The 9,894-nt window shown below is 37.1% G+C and overlaps 1 pseudogene; it reads left to right on the plus strand.

The window, feature by feature from the left end:
- Window positions 1-5,319: 5,319 nt before the first annotated feature.
- On the plus strand, window positions 5,320-6,070 carry LOC125401412 (small ribosomal subunit protein eS1 pseudogene; annotated as a pseudogene).
- The last annotated feature ends 3,824 nt before the right edge of the window (window positions 6,071-9,894 follow it).

The raw sequence follows: 9,894 nt of genomic DNA on the forward strand, positions 1-9,894 counted from the left end.
CTACTCCAGCCCGAGACCAGTCCTCCCCCACCAAACTCTGAGCTCCCTATCCAACTTCTTTAAAGCAGAAACACGTTTTCTCTACTGTTGAATCAGAGCAGAGGTTTCCCTGTTCCACAGGCGGCCTCTGTGCTGGGAAACAAGAGCATACAGGACCCTTCATTTCCTGTTCCAGCCTGTTCCTCTGACATGGACCCAAAACAGGAAGAAGGCTCCGCCTTCAGCTCTGTCTAATGATCATGCCTCTGTGAGACCATGTTCTAAACTGCCCAAGGTCCTTGAATTTGGAAGTTACTACTACTCCAAAGCTCTATTATTCCCCCAAATCTTTACCTTTCTCATCCTATTCCTTTTAACTCCAAAAATCAAGTAATTATATCCAGTAAAAACAAAGTTAAAGTTCAACCAAATCTGTAGACTTCAGAAATGTAAAAGTCTGATAATTCATATAAGAAAGCCAATCAACTTTCTCCTTTCTCTCTCATTTTGTAGATAACCAACTGTATCTCTGAGGTTTAAAGTTCCTCAAGACACTCTGCTTGAGCCCAGAACTTGAAGAGTCATCTCTGTATGTGTCAGAAGTTATATTCAGATGGACTGGGTAGAGCTAATTCTAAGTTCTACTGACTAGTAGAACCAGCCCTTGTATCAGTGTCTACGACACCTTATGGGTGATCCAGCCCTCGGGTTTAGGCAGATACCTCGGATTCCCTGAAAAGATGCTCAACTGCGTACCCCCTCAAAAGACAAATAAGCAAAAAAAAAAAAAAAAAGACAAATAAGCAAAGCTCTTTTGAACTTTTGTTTAGTCAGATAAAGAAAATCATAACTTCTTACTAATTAGAACTGTATGTTCTCTCCTTCTGTGAAAAATATAGGATTTGTTATTTGCATTCATTTTGTGCGCTTTTGAATCAGTCAGCATCTCATAGAGCACATGAAAGAGAAAGGGTTTAACTTTGGATGGTAAAACAGACCCAGTATCTTGGGAAATATTGTATCACATATAATTTGGTTGTGGAATCACATCTGGCTGGCCTGACAACTTCAGGAATGGAAAATTCTCTGCCTCTTGGTGAGACAGCTTAAAATTCTTTCATGAGGCTTGAATAGTTTCTAAAAGGTGGGTACATGTTGGTGAAATGTGTTTCAATTCTTCTAGGATGCTCTCTGTTTGCTGGACAAAGACCACCAATACGTCACCAGTTCTATGAGTTGCAATAAAGAATGAAGTTATCTAGGACCAAGTTTCTAACTTATTCTTGTCAATCTTGACACTTTAACACCACTTAGCCTAAGCTCCTGTTCAGAATGTTAAAAACTGAGCCTTTGGAATCTGAGTACTCTGACTTTCACAAATAGCATTTGATAAATAGTATGACTGTAATAAATCTTCTTCATGACGATGTCTGTCTATGGGAGGTAGGAGAGAAAGGATAAAGACTGACATGATATTCTAATTCCAGAGTATCTCTAATTTTAAGAAGACAGACTTAATCTTCTTTCTCAAGGAAATGGAAGCAAATTTCTTCAACTGGTTCCGCCTCACATGAGTTTCCAAAGACCCTCTTAAGAACTCCAGGCAGCAAGCTAACTTCAAGTTCTCAGTCTCATAAAGCAACTATTTTAATTAAATACAGAGATTCCCCACCAACCTCAGTACTCAAATTATTTAAGACTTTAAGGAAAGGCATTTAAATGGCATTATTAAAGATGCTGACAAACTCACAACCATGGAGAGTAGAAAATGAGTTTTCAATGAACGTGGTAGATGTTGTTGCTCTTGTAATAAACGAGGTTTTATAACTAGGAAGACTGGACGCTTTCCTCATGTGGTATAAATTAACCCATAAAATGTTTCATATGCAGTTTGTTCTATACATACCCTCAAAGATGCTGCTTAAAGGGGCAATGTGAGTCCACATGTCCCTGACAGTGCAGCAGACACACCAAGGAATCTTTTGTAGCCACAGGAATCATGCACAATTTAAGATTCATGGCTTGAAATTAAAAGAAACATCATGGACACCTCTCCAAAAATCTAACCACTCAAAAAATTCTCTCCGCTTCTAACATCTGTCGAAAGCAAAGGGAAAGAAAAGAGTCTCTGCACAGTAACGGCTTTCATGGGGTTGGTTTCATTTCCTAGTTGTAAAAGCTTCTTCCTTCCATCGCCTGTGAATACTGCAGCAACTGTTGCTGCTTATGGATACGATGAAAAAAGTGAATATAATTATATGAATCCTCATAGTAAGCTACATCACTCTGACGTTTAAACATAACTTAAAAATATAGGTTTAAGTTGCAGGAAATATCTTCCTTTCAACAGTATCAACTGAAAATTAAGTAGGGCAAACTGCTTTTTAATAAATGCACCCAAAATAATTATTTCAACAAAAGAGGGGAAAAAAGCTTACTGAAAGCAAATTATGTGAAAGATTTGTTCTTCTTCCAACAAGCACACATCAAAAGTTGGCATTCTGCAGTGCTCAGGCAAAGCTGACGTTCCACGACAAATCAAAGACACAGCATTTTCCAGATATGTGAATCTATTTCTGATCCATTCCTTTGAACAGGATTCCAACTTGGTAAGCGTGTGGCAGCACAGGATGCCACCGTGGATGCCACCTTCAAGGCATGTTCTGGGAAAAGAGCCTAGGTCCTTTCTACCATTCTTAACAAATAGCATTCACACACACACACACACACACACACACAGAGAGAGAGAGAGAGAGAGAGAGAGAGAGAGAGAGAGAGAGAGAGAGAGAGAATATAAACCTTTAAAAAGAAAAATGTCTGTAAAGCCATTATAAGCAACACAATTTTGTTAGAATGAAAATTTTAAAAAATGCATGTCAGGTTAAGTAAAAAGTCCAAAGAAATCTTAAAACGCAACAAAACTGACATTTTGAATTTCTAGTAAATGCACTATTCAATAGTATAGGCACAACTATATCTATATGACAAATATGGTCACACATTTGCAAAGATAAATTTCAATCAGCTTAAAAATCTTTTATGCTCAAAGTTCAACAGTTCTTCATCATAAAATTTATGAAGAAACTGGTGTAAAAAGGACATACCCCAAAATAAAAAGGCTGTGCACCAACATTTTACTAAATGAAAAAAATTAGGAGCATTTCTTCCAAAATCTGCCCACCCTCTCCATTCTTACTTTATATAATGCTTGAAGTCTTTATTAGATGAGAAAGAAAGAAAGAAAGAAAGAAAGAAAGAAAGGAAGGAAGGAAGGAAGGAAGGAAGCATGTAAAATGAAGAAGTCAAATTATTTCTATTTGCACAGGAAATAACCCTAAAATGAAAATACCTTGGAAATTCTACCATGAAAAATATTCTTAGACCTGATAAACACTTTTAGAAAAGTAACAGAAAACAAAATCAACATGCAAAAATAAGACACTTTCCTGTGCACCAATAATGAACTTAGAAAAAATCAGAGGGAAAATCCCACTTGCAAGTGCTTTAATTTAATAACTACATTAGTTATTTTGCTGCTGCTGTGATGAAATAACATGACCAAAACAGATTATGTAAGAGTTTACTTTGGCTTAAGGTTCTTAGGGATTAGAGTCTAGGTGACAGGGAATGTATGGCAGCAGGTGACAAAGTCAGAAATATGGCTGATCACATGTCATCTACACACAGGAAGCAAAGAAGGAAACAGGAATTGGGACAAGGCTATAAAGCCTCAAAGCCTGCCCCACTGAAGTACCTCCTCCAACAAGGTTGTACTTCTTAGAGTTATGACAACCTTCCCAAACAGAGTCACCAACTAAGACCAAGTGTTCACAGATGTTGGCCTCTGGGGTTATTCATATTCAAACCACCACAATAACCTTAGGAACAAACCTTACCAAAAGGGGAAAGACCTTAGGAGTGAAAACCTTAAGACATTGAAGAAAGAAAAAGAGGAAGACATTAGAAGATGGGAAGACCTCCCATTCTTGTGCACTGATATAATTAATACTGTAAAAATGACTATTTTTACAATATTTGTTTTCTGTTGTCAAACTAATCCATAGATTCCATGGACGTTCCATAAGAATTCCAATAGTATTCATTACAGAACTAGAATAAACAATCAAAAAGTTCACATAAATGCAAGAGGACCCCAAATGATCAAAGCAGAGAGAGGAATGCTAGAGAGCTAGAGATAGCACAATAGCCAGCTTCAAGCAGAACCTCACGATGCTACCACAAAGAGAAACACCAAACCCATATCATACAACAGAGAGCCCAGAAATAAACCCACACAGTTACAGCTACCTCATTTCTTAAGTGTTTTAAATTATTTTATATATATAGATAAGTACTATTTTTAACATCATGTCCCCTCTTCTCTCCAATTACTCCCTTGTCCCTTTAACTCCTCAAATTCACGGCCTATTATTCATTAATTATGTTTTTTATGTATGTGTACATGTAAACTTATAAATACAATGAGTTGGGATTGGATGACAAATCAGGAGTTCATCCCTGGAGAAGATGATTTCTCCCTTTCTCATCAATTTGTAGTTTTTTATTTAGGGGTAGAACCTTGTGAGATTTTCCCCATCCAAGTTAATATCAGTTGGTGTTCTTTTCCAGATCTTGTTTTGTCAACCATATTATTGAGATTTCATGGGTAGAAGTTCCCTGTCATAAAAGAAATACACAATCTCACAACAGACATCCTGGTCCTCTGATTTGTACAATCCTGATAACGCTATCAAAAAATATACAGTGAAGAAAAGATAACCTCTAAGACATGGTGTTGCAAGAACTGGATTTTCTCGGGTAGAAAAATAAATCTAGGTGTAGCTTTCTCAAGATGGATGAAAAATCAGTTCAAAATGAATCAAAGATCCTAATATAAGGTCTAAATCTTTGAAAATACTAAAGGACAGCAGAGAAAATACTTTAAGACATAGCGTAGGTGATGATTATCTGTAAAAAAAATACAAAAGGACAGAAATTAATTTCAAGAATTGAAAAATGAGATTACAGGAAATTTTAAAACTTCTGACAGGAGGAAATTACTGCCAGACTAAAGGAACTGCCTGACTCCCTGGAGAATGGGGAAATAATCCTGACGAGCTATATATGTGACAGGGGATTAAGTACTTCAAAACTTAAACACCAAACACCAAAATCATCCTATCAATAAATGTGCTAATGTACTGAATAGACATCTCTCAAAAAAAAAAAAAGAAATAAAAATGGCCTAAAAATATTTGAAAAGGTTTTCAGCTTTGTTAGCTATTAGAAAACTCTAAATTACTTTTGGCTCTTAAGAGCAACACTATGGCAGTTGGCAAGAAGGCAGCCAAGAAGAAAATGGTTGATCCATTTTCTAAGGATTGGTATGATGTGAAGGCTCCGAGTATGTTCAATATGATAAACACTGGATAAACACTAGTCACAAGGGAGAAACCAAAATTGCCTCTGATGTCCTCAAGAGTCATGTGTTTGAAGCAAGTCTGGCTGATCTACAGAATGACAAAAATTACATTTTAAAATTTCAAGCTAATTACTGAGAAGATCCAGGTCAAAAACTGTCTGACTAACTTCCATGTCAAGGATATTACTCTGAACACGACAGTATTCCAAGGTTAAAAAGTAGCAGATCTTGATTGAGGCCGAGGCTGCTGATAAGACAACTGAAGGTTACTTATGCCATCTGTTCTGTGTTGGTTTCACTAAAAAATGCAACAACAATATATGCAAGCTCTCCTATGTGCAGCACATTTGGGTCTGCAGATTCTAAAGAAGATGATGGATATAATAACCCAAGAAATGCAGACTTGAAGGAAGTGGTTAATAAACTGATTCCAGGCAGCACTGGGAAAGACATAGAAAAGACTAGTCAGTCCATTTGTCCTCTTTATGACGCCTTCACTAGAAAAGTAAAAAATGCTGACGAAATGTACATTTGAATTGGGAAAACTCATGGAGCTCTATGGTAAACGTTAGTTCCAGAAAAGCTACTGGTGATGAGACAGGCACTAAAGAAACGATCTGTGGATATGAACCACCCCTGCAAGAAGTTGTTCAAAATGCAGATTTTTAATAGTGATGAAAAGAGTCCTGTTTGTGATGATAAAAAAGAAAAAGGAAGAAAGATACTAAATTAAAACCACCTTGAGATTAAATTTCACTCAGGTCAAAATGGTCATCATAAAGAGAGTAAATAACAACAAATACTGGAGAGCTTATGAAAAGGATGAATCCGTATCTATTTTTGGTGGGAATATAATCTTGTATGACCATTCTCAAAACAGAATTGCCATATGGCCCAGTCGTACCAGTTTTGGGTATATAGCAAAAGAACTGTAAGTCAACACACCAAAAAGAGGATTTATACATCCATATTTATCACAAAGTGATAAAATATCCAGAAAACAGAACTAGCCTAGCTATCCATGGATAGATGATCAATTTGTTAAGTGTGTTCTGGATACACAGTGGTATTTTATCTAGCCATAAAGAAAAAGGAAATCATGGCAATAGTAGGAAAAAAAGATGCAGCAAGAAAATATTATGTTGTGAAATAAATACGGCACATTTTCTCTTATATGCAGAACTTAGATTTAAAAGTGTGTGTGTGTTCTATAAACTAAAAAAAAAGTTATGAGAAGAGAGGAAAAGATCTTAAGAAAGGTGAAAAATAGGACTAGAGAGATGACTCAGTGGTTAAAGAGTACTGGCTGTTTTTCCACAGGTCCTGAGTTCAATTCCCAGTAGCCATATAGTTCCTCACAACCATCCAGAATGAGATACGGCATACTCTTCTGACCTCCAGGCATATATGCAGGTAGAATACTGTATATATAATAAATAAATAAAATTCTTTTTAGAATTCATTAAAAGAAAGAAAGAAATGTATAAAAATAAAAAAGAAAGGTGAAACTAACGAGGGTAAGAATATACATGAAATAGGAACACGGAGTAACTGGGGGAAGACATCAGGAGAAGATATAGGAACCCATGGGATGACAGAGGAGGAAGGGAGAAATGACCACAGAACAAAAATGGCATGTAGGTTAGAAGTCCTCTTGGTGAAACTCATTACTTTATATGCTAACTAAAAATTGAATTAAATTAAATTTTCCCATTAAAACAGAAAAATATAAGGTCTTTGTTGCTTCTGTCTGCTCTCCAACAATACAAGCATGAGTCCAAGGAATTCATTAAGCATCCCCATGATTCTACTTCAGTGCCTCTGGAAGGGTGCCAACTGCTACACATAAGAGCTTTTTGATTTTTTTCTCCTCAAATATCTACAGCATAGCAACTCTTCCTCCTCACCCCTTTCTCTCTCAGGTTTTTTTCCCAATGTTTCCCATGGCTTTAGCAGATTGCAGTTGTGTTTTGAGTGGCTGCTCCTTCCTGTGGCTTTTGATGACTCAGTGGCCTTGCTTCCTCCATATGTTAGTGTCCATTGGCTGTCTGGTTTGCCCTGCTTTGATCTCTTTCTGGCTCTAATACCTCACTGATTGGTAGCTAAGAACCAGCTTCTACCTCATCCTAGGCCCTGTAGTCCTGAAGTGGCTAAGCTAGATTCCTGACTTCAGGGCTCAGCACCAACCTAGGCTGGTATAATCAACATATTCCCTCCCAAGCCTCCTGGCTAGCTGTCTACACAGACATTGCTTAATGAATGTTTGTGTGTCTTAAATTGAGTCAATCACTGTCAGCTTTGGGAGATTTGCCAGAACTATGGGGAAAGACTTCTTACTCTAGCTGTATTAACCTCTTAAATATAAGTCCAGAGCTGAAGGTGGCAGTCTTACCTAGAAAGCCTATCAGATGCAGGTTCACTGATGAGAAAAAAAGGTAAAATGTGTGTAGGGTAAAGAGGGCATTGGTGCTGAGCGACAGAGAGGAGCTGTGTGGTGCAGGGTGTTGAGGCAAAGGTAAATGAATGCTCAGGGTAGGGTGTTTGAGCACACCATGATGGTGATGAGCTTTGCTTTGAATAACATTATTTCGATATTCAGATAACTTAGATGCTAATAACTTTAACAATGAACTTTCAGAATTCCTGAAGCTTTACCAGCTGATTCCAGTCCACTCCTGCCTCTATTTGGAATGTTGTGGTGTTTCTTGACTGAATTAATTAGCTTTTTAAAGCTACCAAATGGTAACTTTTAAATTCAATCTATACTTAGTGGGCAGCCTATCCTGAAGAGCAGATTTTGGTTTTTTGCCTATTTGTGTGTGTATTTTTTTTTTTACCTTTATATGAACTCACTGATTTCTTCTTATTCTGGTGCTCTAATTAGCTATGCCTTGGTAAATAGGAAGCTCTCTAAATTGGTGCCTGTTACATTTTGATCAATCTTCACAATTTTGATTTTCAGGATTTTAAGTTTGAGATTTGTACTTACTTTCTGGCTCAAGAAAATTGTTCTATATCCACATATTGCCCTCATGTAAGTAACCATTGCCTTGTTACCATAGTCTCCTGCCATAGGATCACCGCATTTTACTTGGATTCCAAACAGCCCTCTGCAGCCACTGAAAGCCCTCTGTACTGTGTAGAGGCCTTGTTCCCTCTGCTTGTGCTTTTGGACCCATCCTCGGGTCTCCCAAGAGAACTTAGTATATAGACTTTCAGACTCGACATTTACAATTTGAATAGAGAATTCTATATCTACGCAGAGAATTGGCAAAGTTCATGAAGAATCATACAGTAAAGGTCACTGACTCTCACTCCCCTGTTTATTTTCTGCTGTATCTGCAGCTGCTCAGCTCTGCCATAGCAAATGACTGAATGTGTCAGTATTCTAAAGTTCCTGATTTTTAATTAATTTATTTTTATTATAATTTTTTCATCCAGTGTATTTTGATCATATCATCCCCTTGTCCAGTTCATCCCTACCTCCCAACCTACCCAACTTCATCTTCTTTCTCTCTCTCTAAAGAAAAAGAAAAGAAAGTCAAAAAAACTAAAAAAATACAGAAAGTAATACCAAAACAAAACAAAAAGTATACTCATACACACACAAAAAAATGGAGTCAATTTGTAGGTTAGCCAACTTTTTATTTGCAGATAGCCAGTCCATGGACTGTAGTTTGATGATACTTGGAAGCTGTCCATGAGTTTTGTATTCATTTTCTTGTAATATCTTGATATATTTTAAGATCAAAGAAATTCTGACTTGGTAAAGTAAGTTCAGAAGTGTTCATTTCATCGTTATTTTCTGGAGAAAATTACACAGACTTGTTTGGTAGATATTTTTAACCAGTCCACTGTTGACAACTCTTCACATACTGGGTACCAGAAACCAGACATTTATCTCTTAATAACCAGAGGACTTTGGTAAGACCTCATCATGATGTCTTCTGTGGCCTATTTTACTTATCTCTGTAACTGACTATGTTTTCATTTTTTAAAAATCATACCACAAAAGCATTTGTTCAACTATGTTCATAGCAGCACTATTTGTAATAGCCAGAACCTGGAAACAACCTAGGTGCCCCTCAATAGAAGAATGGTTAAAAAAGGTGTGGAACATATATACATTAGAGTTTTACTCAGCAGTAAAAACAATGACATCTTGAATTTTGCATGCAAAAGGATGGACATAGAAAACGCTTTACTGAGTGAGGTAACCCAGACCCAAAAAGAGGAATATGGTATGTATTCACTCATATGTGGATTCTAGCCATAATTAAAGATCTTTGAGCCTATTATTCGTGATCCTAGAGAAGCTAAATAAGAAGGTGAACCTGAAGAAAATCATGTAGTTATCCTCCTGGAGATTGGAAGTAGACAAGAGTGCCAGGCAACCTCAGGTGCATGGGGGAGGGAGGTTGTTGGAAGGGGAGAGGGTTAGAGAGAAGGGAGTAGGGGAGGAATGGGGAAAGCTCGGGAGATTGGGATGGGGG

Source organism: Myodes glareolus, chromosome 4, assembly GCF_982192425.1.
Source record: "Myodes glareolus chromosome 4, mMyoGla1.1, whole genome shotgun sequence".
NCBI lineage: Eukaryota > Metazoa > Chordata > Mammalia > Rodentia > Cricetidae > Myodes > Myodes glareolus.